Source organism: Bos javanicus, chromosome 4 (assembly GCF_032452875.1).
Source record: "Bos javanicus breed banteng chromosome 4, ARS-OSU_banteng_1.0, whole genome shotgun sequence".
Taxonomy (NCBI): domain Eukaryota; kingdom Metazoa; phylum Chordata; class Mammalia; order Artiodactyla; family Bovidae; genus Bos; species Bos javanicus.
In genome coordinates this window covers 83,311,852-83,332,820 of record NC_083871.1, presented here as the reverse complement: position 1 = coordinate 83,332,820, position 20,969 = coordinate 83,311,852, and positions in this window count along the sequence as shown.

Genomic DNA, 20,969 nt, shown 5'->3' with positions numbered 1-20,969 from the left:
GCTACAGAGGCCGAAAATTAACCTTTTAGAAGCTAAACGACCCCGGACAAAGTTCCACAAGTTGTAACTGTATGGTACATATATCTGGAGAAGTCAATAGTTAAAAGCATGTTCGCAGTTTGCATTTACTTCTAAAAGTGCTGCTTCGTGTTCACCTGCAACTGTCAAACATTGCTAATCATTGTTAATGGGCTATGCCCCAATACAAATGTTTTTGTTGTTAAAAAAAAAAAAAATGTGCATCGCGGCGGCTTTGTCACTCATTTATTTTGTCGCTCGTTCGTGTCCGAGTCTTTGCGACCCCCTGGACTGTAGCCTACCACGGTCCTCCGTCCATGGGATTTTCCAGGCAAGAGTTCTGGAATGGGTTGCCGTTTCCTTCTCCAGAGGATCTTCCGGACCCAGGGATGAAAACCAGGTTTCCCACATTGTAGGCAGACTCGACCGTCTGAGCTACCAGGGACTGAATCCAAATGGTAGAATGTGAGTCTCCCTTAGGAAACAGTCTTTTACCCCACCACAAAGTCTCCCTCCCCTCAGGTTATAAAATCAGTTACTTTTAAAAGGCTGGCAGGTCCGCTGCTTATTCCTGGAAAGGACTGATTCTGGAAGAGCTTGCTAAATAAGCAGCAGACTGGATTCTAGTCCTGCTGTGCTAATGAAATTGTGTATCCTTGCACAAGTGACATCAGCTCATCTGGGCCGCAGTTTCCTTAAATTCTACCCCATTTATCATTTTGGATATTTATGTGTGTTACTACAAAACATATTTATTTTACTGTGGTATTTAGATTCAAAGGACTTGAAGTTAGAAAAAAAAAAATCCATGTACAAAATACCAGAGTTATTTTTCCTTTGTACAAAATTGCCTTATGATGTCAGTTAGGGGTGCTGTTTCTTTTTTTTCCTCCCGCCCATCTCCCTCACCATCCCACCCCTCTAGATTGATACAGAGCACATATTTGAGTTTCCTGAGACATAAAGCAAATTCCTTGTTGGCTGTCTATTTTACATATGGTAATGTAAGTTTACATGTTACTCTCTTCATACATCTCACCCTCTCCTCCCCTCTCCCCATGTCCATAAGTCTATTCTCTATGTCTGTTTTTCCATTGCTGCCCTGCAAATAAATTCTTCAGTACCTTGTTTCTAGATTCTGTATATGTGCATTAGTATATGATATGTATCTTTTTCTGACTTACTTGACTCTGTGTAATAGGGTCTAGGTTCATCCACCTCATTAGCACTGACTCAAATGTGTTCCTTTTATGGCTGAATAATATTCCATAGTGTATATGTACCACAATTTCATCCATTCATCTGTCAGTGGACATCTAAGTTGCTTCCATGTTCTAGCTATTGTAAATAGTGCTGCAATGAACAATGGTATATATGTGTCTTTTTCAATTTTGGTTTCCTCAGGGTATATGCCTAGGAGTGGGATTGCTGGGTTATATGGTGGTTTTATTCCTAGTTTTTTAAGGCCACTGTCTTCCATAGTGGCTATATCAATTTACATTCCCACTAACAAACAGTGCAAGAGGGTTCCCTTTTCTCCACACCCTCTCCAGCACTTATTGTTTGTAGACTTTTTGATGATGGCCATTCTGACCAGTGTGAGGTGATAGGTCATTGTAGTTTTGATTTGTATTTCTATAATAATGAGTAGTGTTGGGCATCTTTTCATGTGTTTGTTAGCCATCTGTATGTTTTCTTTGGAGAAATGTCTGTTTAGGTCTTTTTCCCACTTTCTGATTAGATTGATTGTTTTTCTGGCAATGAGTTGTATGAGCTGCTTGTGTATTTTGGAAATTAATCCTTTGTCATTTGTTTCATTTGCTATTTTCTCCCATTCTGAGGGTTGTCTTTTTACCTTCTATTTTCCTTTTCTGAGCAAAAGCTTTTAATTTTAATCACGTCCCACTTGTTACTTTTGTTTTTATTTCCATTACTCTAGGAGGTTGGTCATAGAGGATCTTGCTTTGATCTATGTCATCGAGTGTTCTGCCATGTTTTCCTCTAAAAGATTTATAGTTTCTGGTCTTAAATTTAGGTCTTTAATTCATTTTGAGTTTGTCTTTGTGTAGTGTTAGGAAGTGTAATTTCATTCTATTACATGTAGTTGTCCAATTTTCCCAGCACTATTTATTGAAGAGGCTGCTTTGCCACATTGTATATTCTTGCCTCCTTTGTCAAAAATAAGGTACCCATAGGTGCATGGGTTTATTTCTGGGCTTTCTGTCTTGTTCCACTGGTCTATATTTATGTTTTTGTGCTGGTACCATACTGTCTTGATGGCTGTAGCTTTGTAGTATACTCTGAAGTCAGGAAGGTTGATTCCTCCAGCTCCATTCTTTTTTCTCAAGACTATCTTTAGCTATTCAGGGTCTTTTGTGTTTCCATATGAATTGTGAAATTTTTGTTCTAGTTCTGTGAAAAACGCCATTGGTAATTTGATAAGGATCATATTGAATTTGTAGATTGCGTTTGGTAGTATATAGTCATTTTCACAGGTGTGCTGTTTCTTAACTGAAGGTTTAAAAACTCTTGCGATGTCAGCAGTTTTCTTCTGAAAAGCATCTGTTTTCATTACAGCATACTCACAAAATTACCTACAGATCATTCCCAAATGTTTAGTATTTTATATACTGAAACTTACTTTGACCTGTTTGAACCACATGTAGTGAGGAATTAGGTGGTGCATGTCCCAGTTTTTTGTTTGTTTGGGGGGATGGTGGTGGTGGTAAATGCAAGTGCAGTATCTTCCGTAAATTAAAAGAAAAATGAAGCTATCATGTGATGTGCAGATGTTAGATACTGAACTAAAAGAAAACCAAAGTACTATCTAGTGATAAATGTAGTATCATTAGTAAGGAGTTTTTAAAAAGTATTGTGCTAAGTTTGGGCAAACTCCCGGAGATAGTGAAGGCCAGGGAAGCCTGGCATGCTGCAGTCCATGGGGTCCTATAGGATGAGCGACTGAACAACAGCAGCAAATTATACTAAGTATTTAAAATGGATAACCCATGTAGTGTTTCATCTCTTAGAGTGTATTTATATGTGACAATGTTTATTAACATTGTATAGTAACTTACAGAACTAATTTCATCATAAACTACATACCTAAACTACAAGTTCAGTCTCCAAGTTGTATCCGACTCCCTGTCCATGGGATTCTCCAGGCAAGGATACTGGAGTGCGTTGCCATGCCCTTCTCCAGGGGATCTTCCTGACCCAGGGGTCAAACCCATGTCTTTTACATCTCCTGTATTGGCAGGTGGTTTCTTTACCAAGGGGCACAATGAAATTTTGAACTTAAAATAAAATATCTCAAAGTACTACTCATTTGAATGAAACTCTGTCACTGTTAAAACATCAAAGTATGCTGGAATGCTTTTTATTTTACTAAGAGCACTCGTTTTAGTCCATTAGTTCTGAATTCAAACTTTGAGCAGAAATCTTTTTCTTTTATATTTAGTTCAGTTAAGATTGGCTCAATATTTTATCTCTGCCAACCCATTCATGAATCTGTCTCTCACTAGTAATCCAACTACATGTATCTAGAACTGCAATCAAGATATATCAAGAATAGGGCAGAAAAGAAATGGGAAAGGGTAGAAAGGAGTTTGCTAGATATCTGACTTTCCTGAACTTACTTTCCATTAGTAGAAACCAAAGTATATAAAATCAGTCTCGCTCTGGTTAATTCCCTTGAGAGGCAGGACATAACTCATTTCCCTTTGTATCCTGTTCTCTTTCATTAACCCAAAGAATCAGACTCATGGTAGATTCTGAGGAAACTGAATTAGAATGGTTCATAGGAAAAAAATGACAATAATAGAAAATTAAAATATTACTTTTAATCTAATATTATGTAGCTTTTATTTATATCAATTTGTATTCCTACAAGTTCCAAAAGTGTCAACCAATTAGCAATGTATATTAAATAGATCTTTCTAGGATTTTCCAAGGCCAAAAAGGACATAAATAAACCCTGATTTCTCCTTACAAAGAAATTCCTGAATAGGTACAGAGCTTTAATTATAAGCATGAAATAATTAGTGTACGGAAAAATAATAAATATCCCAAATTATAAAGAAAGATAATTGATGGGAAAACATTAGTTCATTTAATAGTGTAAATTACAAAGTGTTTTTTCAAATATTATGGGTTTTTTCCTTTTAGGTATTAGAGCAGGCATTTTTTATGCCATTTTTTAAGATTTGGGAAGAATTATATTTAACTAACTTGCTACTTGAGAAGCAGTATAGGGTTTTGATTAAGAACACTACCTCAGGAGCTAGCCTGTTTGGATTTGGATCCAGTGAGGCTCTGAGTGGATTACTTAACCTTCTTACCTCAGTTTTCTTATCTGTAAAATATCTTATTTTATCAAATTGTTGGCAGATTAAAATTCTTATAAAACCTGAGATGTAATAAGCACTCTATTAATGTCAGTTCTTATTGCTCATGGACATAGATTATATCACAAGTAACCTTTTACTCAGTCCCAGGGCTTGTACTACTAAAGTATTTTGCTCACTGTCTCTTTTTTTCTGATTGGACAAAGAGAGCAGTATGCATTTTAATTGATTCAGGAAGAAGAAGGTGGATATGTGTTAGAATCTTGGACCATTTTATGAAAAAGCCAAGAGTTAAGTTGTAGCTTGAGGAAAAGTACAGATGCACTTTAGGAAAATTAATCTGACTTTCATTATTTAGTGGAGGTAGAAAGCGAGGATTAGAAGACTAGCAAGACTCCAGATGTGAGTTTCTGATTTGTAGCAGCAGGAGTAGAAAGGCCGAAAACATGTGATTCAAAGATAATGGTTAAGACAGGCGGAGAGGCAGCCAGCAAATCAAGAGCAGCATAATGATAGTGTTGGTGAATTGGAAGAATGGCAAGAGTAGGGAGACCCAGGAAAAGACAGGGCTGCTTGTAAATAAAGTAGAGGGGGGCCAAGTTGTAGACCTGTGTAGGTGTGACACACACTGTGCCCCAGCCAGTGGTGAGGTCACTGAACATACCGGGTACACCAGCTGTGGCATACACTTTATCCTAAAGATCTGGAGAGCCAGTCTATCTCAGGAGACCCACTGTGTCATTTATAGATTATTGTGTGTTGTTCAGTCGCTAAGTTGTGTCTGACTCTGTGACCCCACGGACTATAGACTCTCAGGCTGCTCTGTTCATGGGGTTTTCCAGGCAAGAATACTGGAGTGGGTTGTCATTTCCTTCTCCAGAGGATCTTCAATAGTGCATATTAATAAATGCTTAAAGATACTTTTATGAATTATTTAAATTATTTATATTTTGGAAATTTGAAATGGTAAAACAAAACATTTTGGCTACAGTGTGACATGTGCTACTGCTAAGTCGCTTCAGTCATATCCGACTCTGTGCGACCCCATAGACGGCAGCCCACCAGGCTCTCCGTCCCTGGGATTCTCCAGCCAAGAACACTGGAGTGGGTTGCCATTTCCTTCTCCAATGCATGAAAGTGAAAAGTGAAAATGAAGTCGCTCAGTCATGTCCGACTCCTAGCGACCCCATGGACTGCAGCCTACCAGGCCCCTCCGTCCATGGGATTTTCCAGGCAAGAGTACTGGAGTGGGGTGCCATTGCCTTCTCCGAGTGTGACATGTACATTCCTGAAAATCCTCATGTTCAAAAAAAAAGCTCACTTAAAATAACAGACCTTAAGGAAAACATGGGTCTAGGAAAGACCACTCAAACTCTGAACAACTGAACTAGAGCAGTGGTTCTCAAATTTTGCTGCTCATTGAAAACACATGGGGAATATTTAAAAACTACTAATGCCCTGGCTTCCACCCCCAGACATTCTAATTAAATGATATGAGGGGAGAGCCCAGGCATCTGGATTCTAAAAGGTCCACAAGTGATGGTAACAGGAAGCGAAGTTTGAGAACCAGTGGACAGCATTAACAGAGACAATAACAGTCCAAACAAGAACACATTTAAAAGGACATGATATGTGAAATTCCTTACAAGTAAAGAAATGCTAGGGCTTCCCAAATGGCGCTAGTGATAAAGAACCCTCCTGCCAATGCAGGAGATGCAAGAGACAGCAAGTTCATCCCTGGGTTGGGAAGATCCTGTGGAGGAGGGCATGGCAACCCACTCCAATGTTCTTGCCAGGAGAATCCCATGGACAGAGGAGCCTGGCAGTCTATGGTCAGTTGGATTGCAAAGAGTTGAACATGACTGAAGCAACTGAGCATGCATGCAATGAGATGCTATAGTAACTTAGAGAGCTGTACCTTTAAAAAAAGTTGGAGGTATCTTGACAAACGACAGTTTATGGAAGAGAGACACTGCTAAGTGATGAAGCAAGGGCAGAAGAGCATCGCCCTCAGAAGTTGCAGACTTTGCACAAAATTAGAGATGCCAGAGACAGATGGCTCTGACCTGTTGTCTGTTGTTGCTTTTGTGCAGATCTAGGAGAAATGCAAAATAAGCACTATCAAAATGGAGTACATGGCTGAGCTAAGCTGAGGGGACAGCGGGATGCCAGAGTGAAAAAGTGTTATTTGGGTACCATGTTCTTCCAGGCCAGGAGTAATCCATCAGTCAGCCATGTGACTTTTAGCTGTTGGTTCTTGGTAGCACGGGACATTAAAGTGCTTGGAAAAATTACCTGGATACCAACCTGCTTTCTGCACTATTCTAACATCACTCCCCTATTTAACAATCTCATGTGAGCTAATTTATACCACACAAAACAGTGTTCTAGGACAGCAGACTACTACTATTCCACTGCATATCTGGTCTTTGACTTTGGTTAACCTGCCCATATTTTACTAATCTCCTGTGGCTGGGGCTGTGTGCTCAGTCGCTTTACTCATGTCTGACTCTTTAGACCATAGCCTGCCACACTCCTGTGTTCATGGAATTTTCCAAGCAAAAATACTGGAATGGGCTGCCATTTCCTTCTCCAGGGGATCTTCCCAATCCAGGGATCAAACCCACATGTTCTGTATTGCAGGCAGATTCTTTACCACTGAGCCACCAGGCAGGTTGGTCTTATGCCTCCTCTGACCTTGGCCTGAGAGCGTGCTTGATTCATACAACTTGGGGTAACTTGATTTAAATAGCAAGTCAAGAGTGCGACTAATCTAAATGGAGCACCCAGACTTGCGCCTTTTCAATATCCTTTGTTTGTGTGTGTAAACAACTATTTTTGTGTAATCACTATTACAAGGTAGATTAAGGAACATTCTTTTAAGCTGAGTGCTTACCTTTTTGTAATTTTTGCTTGTCTTTTAAATATAACTGTCTTTAGCAGCTTGGATTGCAGTACAGATAAAATTATCCTATCTTTTCACTGTGATTTTAGCATGATGGACTTGAAAAATGATGTTGATGGCAGAAACTACTTGACTTACATCTGCGATCTTCAACCTAAACTTGCTTCTGATGTTATAATCCACACTGAAAGCATAGATTGATTTAGATTTGTTGCAGACATAATGTTGTGAGAGAGATCAAAGCTAATTCATTGATATACTGAGGTTAGCCTATGAGGTATGAATAATGTGAGAAAGTATAGAAAGATAAATGGAGTGGTGAAAGGAAGAAAGTGTAGTTGCTGAGTCATGTCCAACTCTTTGGGACCCCATGGACTGTAGCCCACCAGGTTCATCTGTCCATGGAATTCTCTAGGCAAAAACACTGGAGTGGATTACCATTCCCTTCTCCAGGGGATCTTCCCAACCCAATGATTGAACCTGGGTCTCCCACATTGTAGGCAGATTCTTTACCCTCTGAGCCACAAGGGAGAGCTCTTAAAAATGGAGTGGTAGCATGAAGCATATAAGAACTGTCTTGACAAAACCAAGTTACCTTGAGTCACTAATGGAAAGCAAATGCCTAAAATTACATTAAAATATGTATGGAGTTAAAAGAAAAAGTCAAAGCTTTACCTTACTATTGGATTGGTCAAAAAGTTAATTTGGGTTTTTCTGCAAGATGCTTTTCTGGAAAATTTTTCATTTTATAAGTTTTGCTGGAGTTGTTTGATTTTTTACCTATAATTGCTCTCCAACCTCTGCTGCCTTTTTTTCCCCAAAACCATTCATTTAGACTTTAAGAGCTAGAAGGAAATCTAGGAATTTCCAAGTTCACTTCTCTCTCTTGGTGGATAGGAAACTGAGTCCCAGAGAAGCTGAGAGTCTCTGAGGGTCACATAGCAGAGCCAACAGTGAACGCCTTCTTGATTCTAGTTCAGTACTCTTTACAGTAATTAGAAATAAAGTAATTTTTACTCACAAGACAAAATTTGAGTCTGTACCTACAGATGATCAGCAGCACGTCCATGGATATATCACTGTGTGCCCTTGTAAGGTAGACTTTTTCAAAGATCAGAAGGAATTGATATCCAAGAATAAACAAAGGCAGCTCAACATTTTTCAGATGTCAATCCCACTGGGAAGAGTAGGAGAAGCAGATATGCAGAGTACATCATGAGAAACGCTGGACTGGAAGAAGCACAAGCTGGAATCAAGATTGCCGGGAGAAATATCAATAACCTCAGATATGCAGATGACACCACCCTTAAGGCAGAAAGTGAAGAGGAACTCAAAAGTCTTTTGATGAAAGTGAAAGTGGAGAGTGAAAAAGTTGGCTTAAAGCTCAACATTCAGAAAACGAAGATCATGGCATCCGGTCCCATCACTTCATGGGAAATAGATAGGGAAACAGTGGAAACAGTGTCAGATTTTATTTTCCTGGGCTCCAAAATCACTGCAGATGGTGACTGCAGCCATGAAATTAAAAGACGCTTCCTCCTTGGAAGGAAAGTTATGACCAACCTAGATAGCATGTTCAAAAGCACAGACGTTACTTTGCCAACAAAGGTTCATCTAGTCAAGACTATGGTTTTTCCTGTGGTCATGTATGGATGTGAAAGTTGGACTGTGAAGAAGGCTGAGCGCCAAAGAATTGATGCTTTTGAACTGTGGTGTTGGAGAAGACTCTTGAGAGTCCCTTGGACTGCAAGGAGATCCAAGGAATCCATTCTGAAGGAGATCAGCCCTGGATTTCTTTGGAAGGAATGATGCTAAAGCTGAAACTCCAGTACTTTGGCCACCTCATTCGAAGAGTTGACTCATTGGAAAAGATTCTGATGCTGGGAAGGGTTGGGGGCAGGAGGAGAAGGGGACGACAGAGAATGAGATGGCTGGATGGCATCACCGACTCGATGGACGTGAGTCTGGGTGAACTCCGGGAGTTGGTGATGGACAGGGAGGCCTGGCGTGCTGCGATTCATGGGGTTGCAAAGAGTCGGACACGACTGAGTGACTGATCTGATCTGATTGCGGTAGGCAGAATAATGCATGCCCCCCTACCCACCCAGGGATGTCCTGAAATCTGTGACTACTACCTTATATGGCAAAAATGGGTTTTTCTAATGTAGTTATTATTAAGGATGTTTGGTGCAGAGAATATTCTGAATTATCTGAGTGGGCCTGACTCTAATCACTTGAATCCTTAAAATTGGAAGAGGGAGGCAAGAGAGTGGGTCTGAGAGTCCTACATGAGATCTGGTTCTGCTGCTGGTGGCTTTGAAGTTGGAGAAGAAGGAGGCAGCTGGGAGCCAAGGACTGTGCTGGTTTCTTGCTGAGAACAGCCCTTAGTGTTCAGCCAGGAAGAAAACAAGTATCTTGGTTCCAGGAAGAGAAGCATACCTGATTCTGCCCAAAAAACAAGTGAACAGGAAATGCATTCTCCTTTAGAGCCTCCAGAAAGGAAGACATTCTGCTAACACCTTGGATTTTAGTCCAGTCAGACCCATACCAGACTTCTGACCTTACAGTGTTTAAAGTGATAAAGTTTTTTTGTTGAAGCCATGAAATTTGAGATAATTTGTTATGGCAGCAATAAAAAATTAATGGAGATGCACAACCACTTAATTATTATCTTTGTGGATTTTGACTAAAGAAACTCATTGAGAAAAGTAACTGTACTATCAGATAGAAGGAGAATTGGAGCATATTTGACCCTTTATAAACAATGTAAGTACTATTGCTCATGACCATCTTTCTCTGAGGCACAGAGTCCTTCTAAATTCTAAGCGTCTCCCCAGAATTTTTAGGTGTAAGCATTGGTTTCTTCAACCTAGATTGCCATTTACTTCATGTATGTTTCTTACTCATTATACTGGTGTTATAAGGTTTAGGCTCTACTGCCAGGGCAAGGAGGAGTGGTATGTGTTCAACCTTCACTGAAATCTTAAATCTTGATGAATTACTCCATTGTATTCTTCTTAGCCTCCATCTCACTTACGAAGGTGTCTGTGGTTCTGCTGGTTTCTATTCTGGATTTTATCTTCTTCAAAGTCATTTTGTTAGTAAATGACAAAGCCAGTTTTTGAACCTAAGTGGTCAAGCACTGCACTGCAATCTTAACACTATCGTCCCAGAGATATGCCCAATAGAATGACAAAGACCGTGATGTAAACAAGAGGTCATGTGAAGTTACTGGCCCAGATGTGGGCACTGTGAGTTTTCCTTCAGATTCTTGTTGAGGACTATTACAAAGAGGCAAATTCAACAATTTTAAATATTTTATTCAGTAATAAATGCCTCTGGTACATTTATTTTTCTTCAGTAGTAGGCATCTGCATTGTTAATGTTAAACATCTCTAACCAGCCCACAGACCAAATTTTTTTAGAAAGTTTTGTTGGAACACAGTCACACATGTTAGTGTATGTGTTATGTATGCTGGCTGCTTTGGGATGACAATGGGTGGCTGTGACAGAAACCATATGGTCCACAAAATAATGAGTATCTGGCTCTTAACAGAAAATTTGCAGACCTCTGTTCTCTAATTTCAGCAAATGAGATTTCTAAATATCCATATTACCATTTATATCCATATTGCCAAATTGTCTCTACAAAGTTGGCACACGCATTCTCCCATCAGGGAAGTAAGCTAATTCATCATCCTGGTCAGCCTCAGATATGACCCTAATGCCCATTTTGACCAGCTTTGAGATATGGTCCCTCCATTTTTCTGAATTTAACAATTCACATCATGAATAACAAACAAACCAAAACTCAGATATAAGACTTCAGAAGAATGTCTGTGGTGTCTCCTCCCTCTCTCCCTTTCTTCCTATTGTTAAATTGTCACTCTGGAATCAGAGAAATGTTTTCCAAGTCATTACCCCATGTGATAACTCCTGTAATGGGATTTTTTCATGCATAAGAATAATGATAGAAAATAATGATCTGCTTTTTAACATATGCATCAGAAATTCAATTAAAAACCACAGACATGTCATAGCACAGTGGATTAAAAGAAATTCTAAGCATACAGTTGTTTTGGAAAGCAGAAGGTAGTAATTCAAATGAAAAACAACCATTTTTAAGGGGTATTTATCTTTGTTTTCCAGCTGTTCAACAGCAGAGCTCTCATTTCTTGAGAATTTCCTACTTTGTGAGTTTGAGTGGGACATATAACTCGTTATATCAGTGCCTTTTTTTTTTTTTTTTTTGCTGTTTCTTATAACAAGAGAGACCTAGACTCAGGTTTATGACTACCTGACCTAAGGAGAACACCCTCTTGTGGTCATACACCTTCAGCAAGAGCAAATTCATAAAGGAGCCATGCGTTGATGTTCCTGGTGGCATCCAGAGCATGTGGTCACACCAGCAGTATTTTGATGTGCAAGCCCGAGTCTGTATTGTTTTGCAGTGCTGTCCACAGGGTACTAACCCAGCTTTGCTATGTGTTTGGGACATGCTACATGGTTATGTAACTTCTGGATCTTGTCCTCCAGCCTGTCCCACAGTTATGTGAGTTCCTGCATATCCATCAGTTACTTCCCTTCCTACTTGAATCAGCTCAAGTTGGTTTCTGGTGTCAAGTTGGCAACTAGGAATTCTGAATCCAGAAACTTCTGGAAGTGTTGTGTTAGAAGTGGTCTACAATGATCTTCAAACACTTTAAAAAAAAGTTTAAACCAAAACCTCATTATACAACGGAGAAGGCAATGGCACCTCACTCCAGTACTCTTGCTTGGAAAATCCCATGGATGGAGGAGCCTGGTAGGCTGCAGTCCATGGGGTCGCTAAGAGTCGGACACAACTGAGTGACTTCACTTTCACTTTTCACTTTCATGCATTGGAGAAGGAAGTAGCAACCCACTCCAGTGTTCTTGCCTGGAGAATCCCAGGGATGGGGGAGCCTGGTGGGCTGCCATCTATGGGGTCGCACAGAGTCAGACACGACTGAAGCGAGTTAGCAGCACCAGCAGCATTATACAAACTTACTTTAAAATCCTAAGTTTTTGCATTATAAATTTATTAATTATAAAGGATATAATTCCTGTCACATAGTATTTTGTTTGTGTTTTAAAAGATTTATTCTTTTAAACCTTGGAGTTGCAGATTTAAAGTTTTTACCAAAACCCACACTTATAAAACGCATCAACTGATTTTATTTTCACTTAAAAAAAAAATGTTACCATGCATTCCGTGAAAACTGTTGGAAAGTTAATCTATCATGAACTCTGAAAATCCATGCACATCTTTTCTGGATGTTCTGTGAATGTGAGGTCTTGGTCACTTTTTTTTTTTAAACCTGAGCTAATTGTACACCCTGTTCAGCTCAACTTCTAGGAAGGTAGTATATAATAACCATTTTTAATTCTTTCAAAACTGTTTCAGTGTGCACCGGTCACTTGGAGTTGTTGATATGTGCTTCTCTGAGGGCTTTTTTTTTTTTATTTTTTTTACGTATGTGTGGCAGGTTGGAAATGCTGGGGAATTAACACCCCCAGAAAGTAGTCTTCAGTCAGTGACTGTCAAGAAGGGTTTGTAGATACCAGTCATCAACCAGGTGGGATACTTCAGATGGTTATCTCCAGTCACTCAATGTCTTAGCCAGCGTATACTGCACTTTTCACTGCCTGCCTTCCTTGTAATGCTTCTCACTCCAGTACTGGCTTCCCCCAATAAACTAACTGCACTGGAATTCTTGCCTCAGGGTCTACCTTTGGGGCAACACAGACTAAGCTAGATGTCATGAATACTTCCTTTCAACAAAGCCTATATCTTATCTGAGTTTGAGGATCAGTTCAGTTCAGTTCAGTTTAGTCATTCAGTTGTCTCTCACTCTTTGAGACCCCATTTAAATAGCAAGCACCACTCCAGGCCTCCCTGTCCATCAACAACTCCCAGAGCTTGTGCCATCCAACCATCTCATCCTCTGTTGATCCCTTCTGCTGCTTTCAATCTTTCCCAGCATCAGGGTATTTTCCAATGAGTCAGTTCTTCTCATCAGTTGGCCAAAGTATTGGAGCTTCAGTATCAGTCCTTCCAATGAATATTCAGGACTATTCCTTTAGGATTGACTGGTTGGATCTCCCTGCAGTCCAAGAGACTCTCAAGAGTCTTCTCCAAAACCACAGTTCAAGAGCATCAATTCTTTGGCACTCAGCTTTTTTATAGTCCAACTCTCTTATCCATACATGACTACTGGAAAAACCATAGCTTTGACTAGATGGACCTTTGTTGACAAAGTAATGTCTCTGCTTTTTAAGATGCTGTCTAGGTTGGTCTTAGCTTTTTTCCCAAGGAGCGAGCATCTTTTAATTTCATGGCTGCAGTCACCATCTGCAGTGATTTTGGAGCCCAAGAAAATAAAGTCTGTCACTTTCCATTGTTTCCCCATCTATTTCCCATGAAGTAATGGGACCAGATGCCATGATCTTTGTTTTTTGAATGTTGAGTTTTAAGCCAACTTTTTCACTCTTTCACTTTCATCAAGAGGCTCTTTAGTTCCTCTTTGCTTTCTGTCATAAGGGTGGTGTCATCTGCATATCTGATTGATTCCAGCTTGTGCTTCATCCAGCCTGGCATTTCGCATGATGTACTCTGCATATAAGTTAAATAAACAAGGTGACAATACACAGCCTTGACATACTCCTTTCCCAATTTGGAACCAGTCTGTTGTTCCATGTCTGTTTCTGTTGCTTCTTGACCTACAGACTGATTTCTCAGGAGGCAGGTAAGGTGGTCTGGCATTCCCATCTCTTTAAGAATTTTCCAGTTTGAGGATAGCCATACCCTAACTGCAGTCCTAGTCATCGTCTGATTTCACCTGACCATCTCTTTTTCACATGATGCAAAGGATAAGATGGGTCTTTTGCCCCACCCCACTGTCTATACTGCTATTGCTACTGCTAAGTCACTTCAGTCGTGTCAGACTCTGTGCGACCCCATAGATGGCAGCCCACCAGGCTCCCCGTCCCTGGGATTCTCCAGGCAAGAACACTGGAGTGGGTTGCCATTTCCTTCTCCAATGCATGAAAGTGAAAAGTGAAAGTGAAGTCTCTCAGTCGTGTCCAACCCTCAGCGACCCCATGGATTGCAGCCTACCAGGCTCCTCTGTCCATGGGATTTTCCAGGCAGAAGTACTGGAGTGGGGTGCCATTGCCTTGCCTTTTCAAATATCCCTGGGCAAGCAATCACTGCTGCTACCTAAGTTTGTTTAAAGTGGGTTGTTACTTAACAACCTGAACTGGTCTGAACACCTGAACAACTGAAACACCCATCTCTGGTCCCTTAATCAGGCTGCTGCCTGACACTTCAGTCAGAATCCATGATGTAGCAACAAATGAAGCACAAGGATGACCCCGTTATGACTGTGCCTCAGGAGCCCTCCTTTCCCTAACCCCATAGTGATCTAGTTGTGGCATCCAGAAGCCTGGGCTACACTCAACTTGGTGATTTTGGTCATGAAGAACAAGATTTGTGCTACCCATGCCTCTTTCCTGGGATAACGGTGTGGAATGGTAAATTTGTAAGGCCCCAAAGTTTACAGAGAAGTCATTCATGTAAGCATTTCCAGTCCTAGTGGCAATCAAATCCTTAAACTAAAGCCTTCCTCAAATCATGTTGGGATGGTGACAGTTTACCCACCTTTTTGTGACATTGTTCCTATCATATTACCCCTCTGAGTCTGGCAATCTATAGATCTTTCTGTTTAGAAGAGTGTCTTAGGACAGAGTCCCCAGAAACACAGCTTGAAGCAAGTATTTATTTGTATGTCAGTGATGTACTAAGGCGGAGAAGGCAATGGCACCCCACTCCAGTACTTTTGCCTGGAGAATCCCATGAACAGAGGAGCCTGGTGGGCCGCAGTCCATGGGGTCGCTAGAGTCGGACACGACTGAGTGACTTCACTTTCATTTTTCACTTTCATGCATTGGAGAAGGAAATGGCAACCCATTCCAGTGTTCTTGCCTGGAGAATCCCAGAGACGGGGGAGCCTGGTGGGCTGCCGTCTATGGAGTCTCGCAGAGTCGGATACGACTGAAGCGACTTAGCAGCAGCAGCAGCAGATGTACTAAGGAAGTGTTTCCAAGTGAAACCAGTAAGGAAGTGAAAGAAGTAAGAGGGGAAGGGAGGGAGAGCAAGCAGGGATGAGTTCCCAGGTAAGGTCTCACCGAGGGTAGTTTCAGTCTGACCCACAGGGAATGTTAGTGTGTGAGTTGACACCATGTATTTTTGTCCTCACCCTAGGACAGGGACTTGGGCTTCCATAACATTCACCCATCTCTTGGGAAGCCTGAGGGAGGCAGATTTCTAGCTCACTGTGAATGAAAGCAAAGCGCAACCAGCCTAAGCAAAGGTGTATATCAATTAATGTAACTGAATTGTCCACAGACTCTTCTAATTTTAGGCTTTGTGGGAATCTTGATTTATAGGTTCATGTTGCCAAAATGAACACCAGCTTCATTTTGATTCTTGGAGCTCTGTCCTCCTCTGGGTGCTGGACTCATTTATACCCTAGATCTCCTCATGGTAGCGTTATGGGGCCGGACAGTCTTCTCACATAGTCTACGAGTCCCTGAAGCTCCTACAGAAGAGCAAGGAAACTTTCTTGGAGGACTTAATAAGTCTCATATTTCATTGGTCAAAATGTGATACATGCCCTTCCCTGAACTAGCCACTGTGATCAGGTGTAACATGCTTTGCTGGACTTAACACAGGGGTGGGATCCACCCTCTCAAACCACACAGCTGCTTTGTGCTGGGGATGGGGGTGTTCTGTTGAAAATGAGGTCCAAGGGGAAAAAAGGGGAAGTGGATGCTGTGGAAGAAGCCAACAAGTATCCACTCTTCTTTAGGATGCAACAAAGGTCCAATATGAAGATGCCCAAGTAGCTTATAAATTAATATTGAGCTGAATCATAGCCCCTGTATATAATAGCTATCATATCTAAAATATGATAACTGTCTTTTTCCTTTATGAGTTTGCTTGATGTTTTTAAAATATAACCATGAACCTCAATTTGGAAATAAAGGTTTAAAGATATCTGACACTTATCATTTCTATCCTTTCAGAGAGAAATCCTAAAATCTTATGGCTCAGAATCTAATAATTTTTTCCAGAGACCCATGCTTACAAAGTTTCTGGACAAAGAACATTGCCCAGGACCATTGCAAGTCAAAGCTACACGTTGAATAGAATGACCTGTGCAAAATAAACATTTTGGTGTAGGTCCAAAAGAACTATACCTTTTTATATCTGAGAAAATGGTTTAAAACTCACCACATACACAGGAGTAAGTAGTTTAACGTGACTTCTTTAAGTTTGCCATCAGAACTTTTTTTTTTTTTAATAGAATTATATGAAAGACTCACTAGTTTATTTCCATGGAGAATTGGTTTCTTTTTAAAGATATTACACTAAGGAATATTCCATACAAACAACTCATATTTTCTATAGTCTATTTTTTTTAAGTTTCTTTTAAAGATTGAACTAGCATTCATATCAGGGTTTCCTGAATCAGACCAGGGCTGATGTTACAACAAGATAATACTTTTGCAATCTTCAGTAACAGGCCAAGATGGCATGGGCTGTTTTAGACCTTACTGAGATACATCATAATTTAGAAGCTGCGATAGTAAACGTTGGCATACATATAAATAAGTGGCTTAAACAGTAGTCTCTGATAAGCTTTTTTTTTTTTAATTTTCAGATATTTTTATTACCCAAAAATGTAATAACATACACATTTGGACAGATAATCTAGAGTAGCACTGGTTAATTTAGCAGTATAGAGATCTTTCATTGTATTCTCTAACAATATTTTCTCTTTTAGAAAATTACCCGAAGGAAATCATTAGAGAAGGGGCACTTTTACAGTTAGGAAAAGTTATAGGAATAGAATAATTTAATGCCATTTCTGATCTGTATAAGTACATTTCTGATGAAAATTTAAAGAAATTAAGTCTTTTTTTTTTTTTTCTCTCATCCCAAATCAACTTGATCTGATGAGCTTCTTTAGTGGAATCAGCTTCCTGAGACTGCTAATTATATTCACATTGATGAGGTTAAATTTCTAAGTTTGAAAGGCTGAAGGACAGATCCCAACTGGATAACAATATCAAGAAGCCCACTTTGTGGAGATCTATCTGTGTTAGCATCACACCCAGGAAATTCTAGATCTCACAGATCTTCTTGTCTCAATTTTTCCAACTCTGTTATTCATTTTCTTTGTCAACTGAACCAAGCTCCTAGTGTTATGTTATGCTATATTAACAGATAAGATAGTTTTCAGATATTCCCTTAAGGAAAAAGATATTTATTTCTGTCCTTTATTTTTGATAATATAAAGACTTAATGTTTTGCAAAATGGTTGAGTTATTTGAGAACCCACCTGGCCCAAAACTGAAGCATCAGACAAAAATTTCTCATTCCAACTCCTGTATATCTTTCTCTACCCCTTTCTTCGTCATTGCCAACTTTCTTGAATGAGCAATTTGCTCTCACTGCCTCCACTTCTTTAGTGCCAAGTCTCTCCTCCACCTCCCACCATCTGGCTTGTACCCCCAGTATTCTGCTGAAACTTTCTTCAAAAATTATGACTGATAATAGGCAGAGCTTCTTAATTCTCATTCCACTTGTCTGTAAAAATTGGATGCTGTGTTTTATGTCCTTTGTTTGAAAATATACCTCCTTCCTTTCTTGATGTCTAGGACCCACTGTCTCTGTTTAATTTTCCTTTTTATAACATTCCCCACATTTTCAGTTTATACTCTCTTTTTTGGCATCTTTACTGGAAGCATTTTTTTAAAAGAAATATAACAGCAGATCAAGCTAATATACCACTCCTATTCTTTCCCTCTCATTTCTCCTATTCTGAAGTTGTTTTATCATTAATATACTTTTCTACATTTGTGTGTCTGCATACAGTGTATATTACTTTGTATTAAAACTCACATATACAGAATCTCTGCAGCTTGCTTTTGCTGAAGTTTATGTATTTGAGATTTATCTGTTTTGATGTATCTAGATTTCATTCATTTTAATTTCTCTGTTTATGAATTAATGTAATCTGTTTATGAATTAATGTCAGTTTCAACTACCCTTTAAATACAGACTCTTAAAATTAAGACTGTTTTCAGAGAAGTATTAGGTTCACAGCAAAATTGAAGGGAAAGAGATTTCCCATATACAGTCTACCACCAACACATGCCTGCTGCTACTGCTAAGTCACTTCAGTCGTGTCCCACTCTGTGCGACCCCATAGGCATTAGCCCACCAGGCTCCCCAACCCCTGGGATTCTCCAGGCAAGAACACTGGAGTGGGTTGCCATTTCCTTCTCCAATGCATGAAAGTGAAAAGTGAAAGTGAAGTCGCTCAGTTGTGTCCGACTCTAGGCTACCTCATGGACCACAGCCTACCAGACTCCTCCATCCATGGGATTTTCCAGGCAAGCGTACTGGAGTGGGGTGCCATTGCCTTCTCCAACACATGCCTAACATCCTCCATTATCCACATCTCCCAACAGAGTTACATTTGTTATAGTTGATGAACCTACATTGACACATCAGTTCAGTTCAGTTCAGTTCAGTCACTCAGTCGTGTCCGACTCTTTGTGACCCCATGAATCGCAGCACGCCAGGCCTCCCTGTCCATCACCAACTCCCGGAGTTCACCCAGACTCACGTCCATCGAGTCAGTGATGCCATCCAGCCATCTCATCCTCTGTCGTCCCCTTCTCCTCTTGCCTCCAATCCCTCCCAGCATCAGAGTCTTTTCCAAAGAGTCAGCTCTTCGCATGAGGTGGCCAAAGTACTGGAGTTTCAGCTTTAGCATCATTCCTTCCAAAGAAATCCCAGGACTCATCTCCTTCAGAATGGACTGGTTGGACCTCCTTGCTGTCCAAGGGATTCTCAGTTTTGAACACCACAGTTCAAAAGCGTCAATTCTTCAGCGCTCAGCCTTCTTCACAGTCCAACTTTCACATCCATACATGACCACAGGAAAAACCATAGCCTTGACTAGATGGACCTTTGTTGGCAAAGTAATGTCTCTGCTTTTCAATATGCTATCTAGGTTGGTCATAACTTTCCTTCCAAGGAGTAAGCATCTTTTAATTTCATGGCTGCAGTCACCATCTGCAGTGATTTTGGAGTCCAAAAAAATAAAGTCTGACACTGTTTCCACTGTTTTCCCATCTATTTCCCATGAAGTGATGGGACCAGATGCCATGATCTTCGTTTTCTGAATGTTGAGCTTTAAGCCAACTTTTTCACTCTCCACTTTCACTTTCATCAAGAGGCTTTTGAGTTCCTCTTCACTTTCTGCCATAAGGGTGGTGTCATCTGCATATCTGAGGTTATTGATATTTCTCCCGGCAATCTTGATTCCAGCTTGTGTTTCTTCCAGTCCAGCGTTTCTCATGATGTACTCTGCATAGAAGTTAAATAAGCAGGGTGACAATATTCAGCCTTGATGAACTCCTTTTCCTATTTGGAACCAGTCAGTTGTTCCATGTCCAGTTCTAACTGTTGCTTCCTGACCTGCATACAGATTTCTCAAGAGGCAGGTCAGGTGGTCTGGTATTCCCATCTCTTTCAGAATTTTCCACAGTTTATTGTGATCCACCCAGTCAAAGGCTTTGTCATAGTCAATAAAGCAGAAATAGATGTTTTTCTGGAACTCTCTTGCTTTTTCCATGATCCAGCAGATGTTGGCAATTTGATCTCTGGTTCCTCTGCCTTTTCTAAAACCAGCTTGAACATCAGGAAGTTCATGGTTCACGTATTGCTGAAGCCTGGCTTGGAGAATTTTGAGCATTACTTCACTAGCGTGTGAGATGAGTGCAATTGTGCAGTAGTTTGAGCATTCTTTGGCATTGCCTTTCTTTGGGATTGGAATAAAAAGTGACCTTTTCCAGTCCTGTGGCCACTGCTGAGTCTTCCAAATTTGCTGGCATATTGAGTGTAGCACTTTCATGGCATCATCTTTCAGGATTTGAAATAGCTCAACTAGAATTCCATCACCTCCACTAGCTTTGTTCATAGTGATGCTTTCTAAGGCCCACTTGACTTCACATTCCAGGATGTCTGGCTTTAGGTCAGTGATCACATCATCGTAATTATCTGGGCCATGAATATCTTTTTTGTACAGTCTTCTGTGTATTCTTGCCACCTCTTCTTAATATCTTCTGCTTCTGTTAGGTCCATACAATTTCTGTCCTTTATCGAGCCCATCTTTGCATGAAATGTTCCCTTGGTATCTCTAATTTTCTTAGTCATACAAAGCCCATAGTTTATATCACCATGCACTTTGGGTGTTGTATGTTCTATGGACTTGGAAAATGTATAATGATGTGTATCCACCATTATGGTATGGAATAGTTTCACTGCCCTGAAAATCCTCTGTGTTCATCCTGCTCATCCCTTCCTCAAGCCAAACCCCTGGAAACCACTGATCTTTTTACTGTTTCCATAGTTTTGTCTTTTGATTAGAAGATAATATAGTTTGATTAATATAGCCTGTAGCCTTTTCTGATTTGCATCTTTTTGCTCTGTTCCATCTTCTCAATAAAATATGGACAGGGACACCTGCTGGGAGAGAAAGGTGTAAAAGATCAGGTACAAGATTGAATAGAAAAGATCCATCATCACTACCATCATCCCA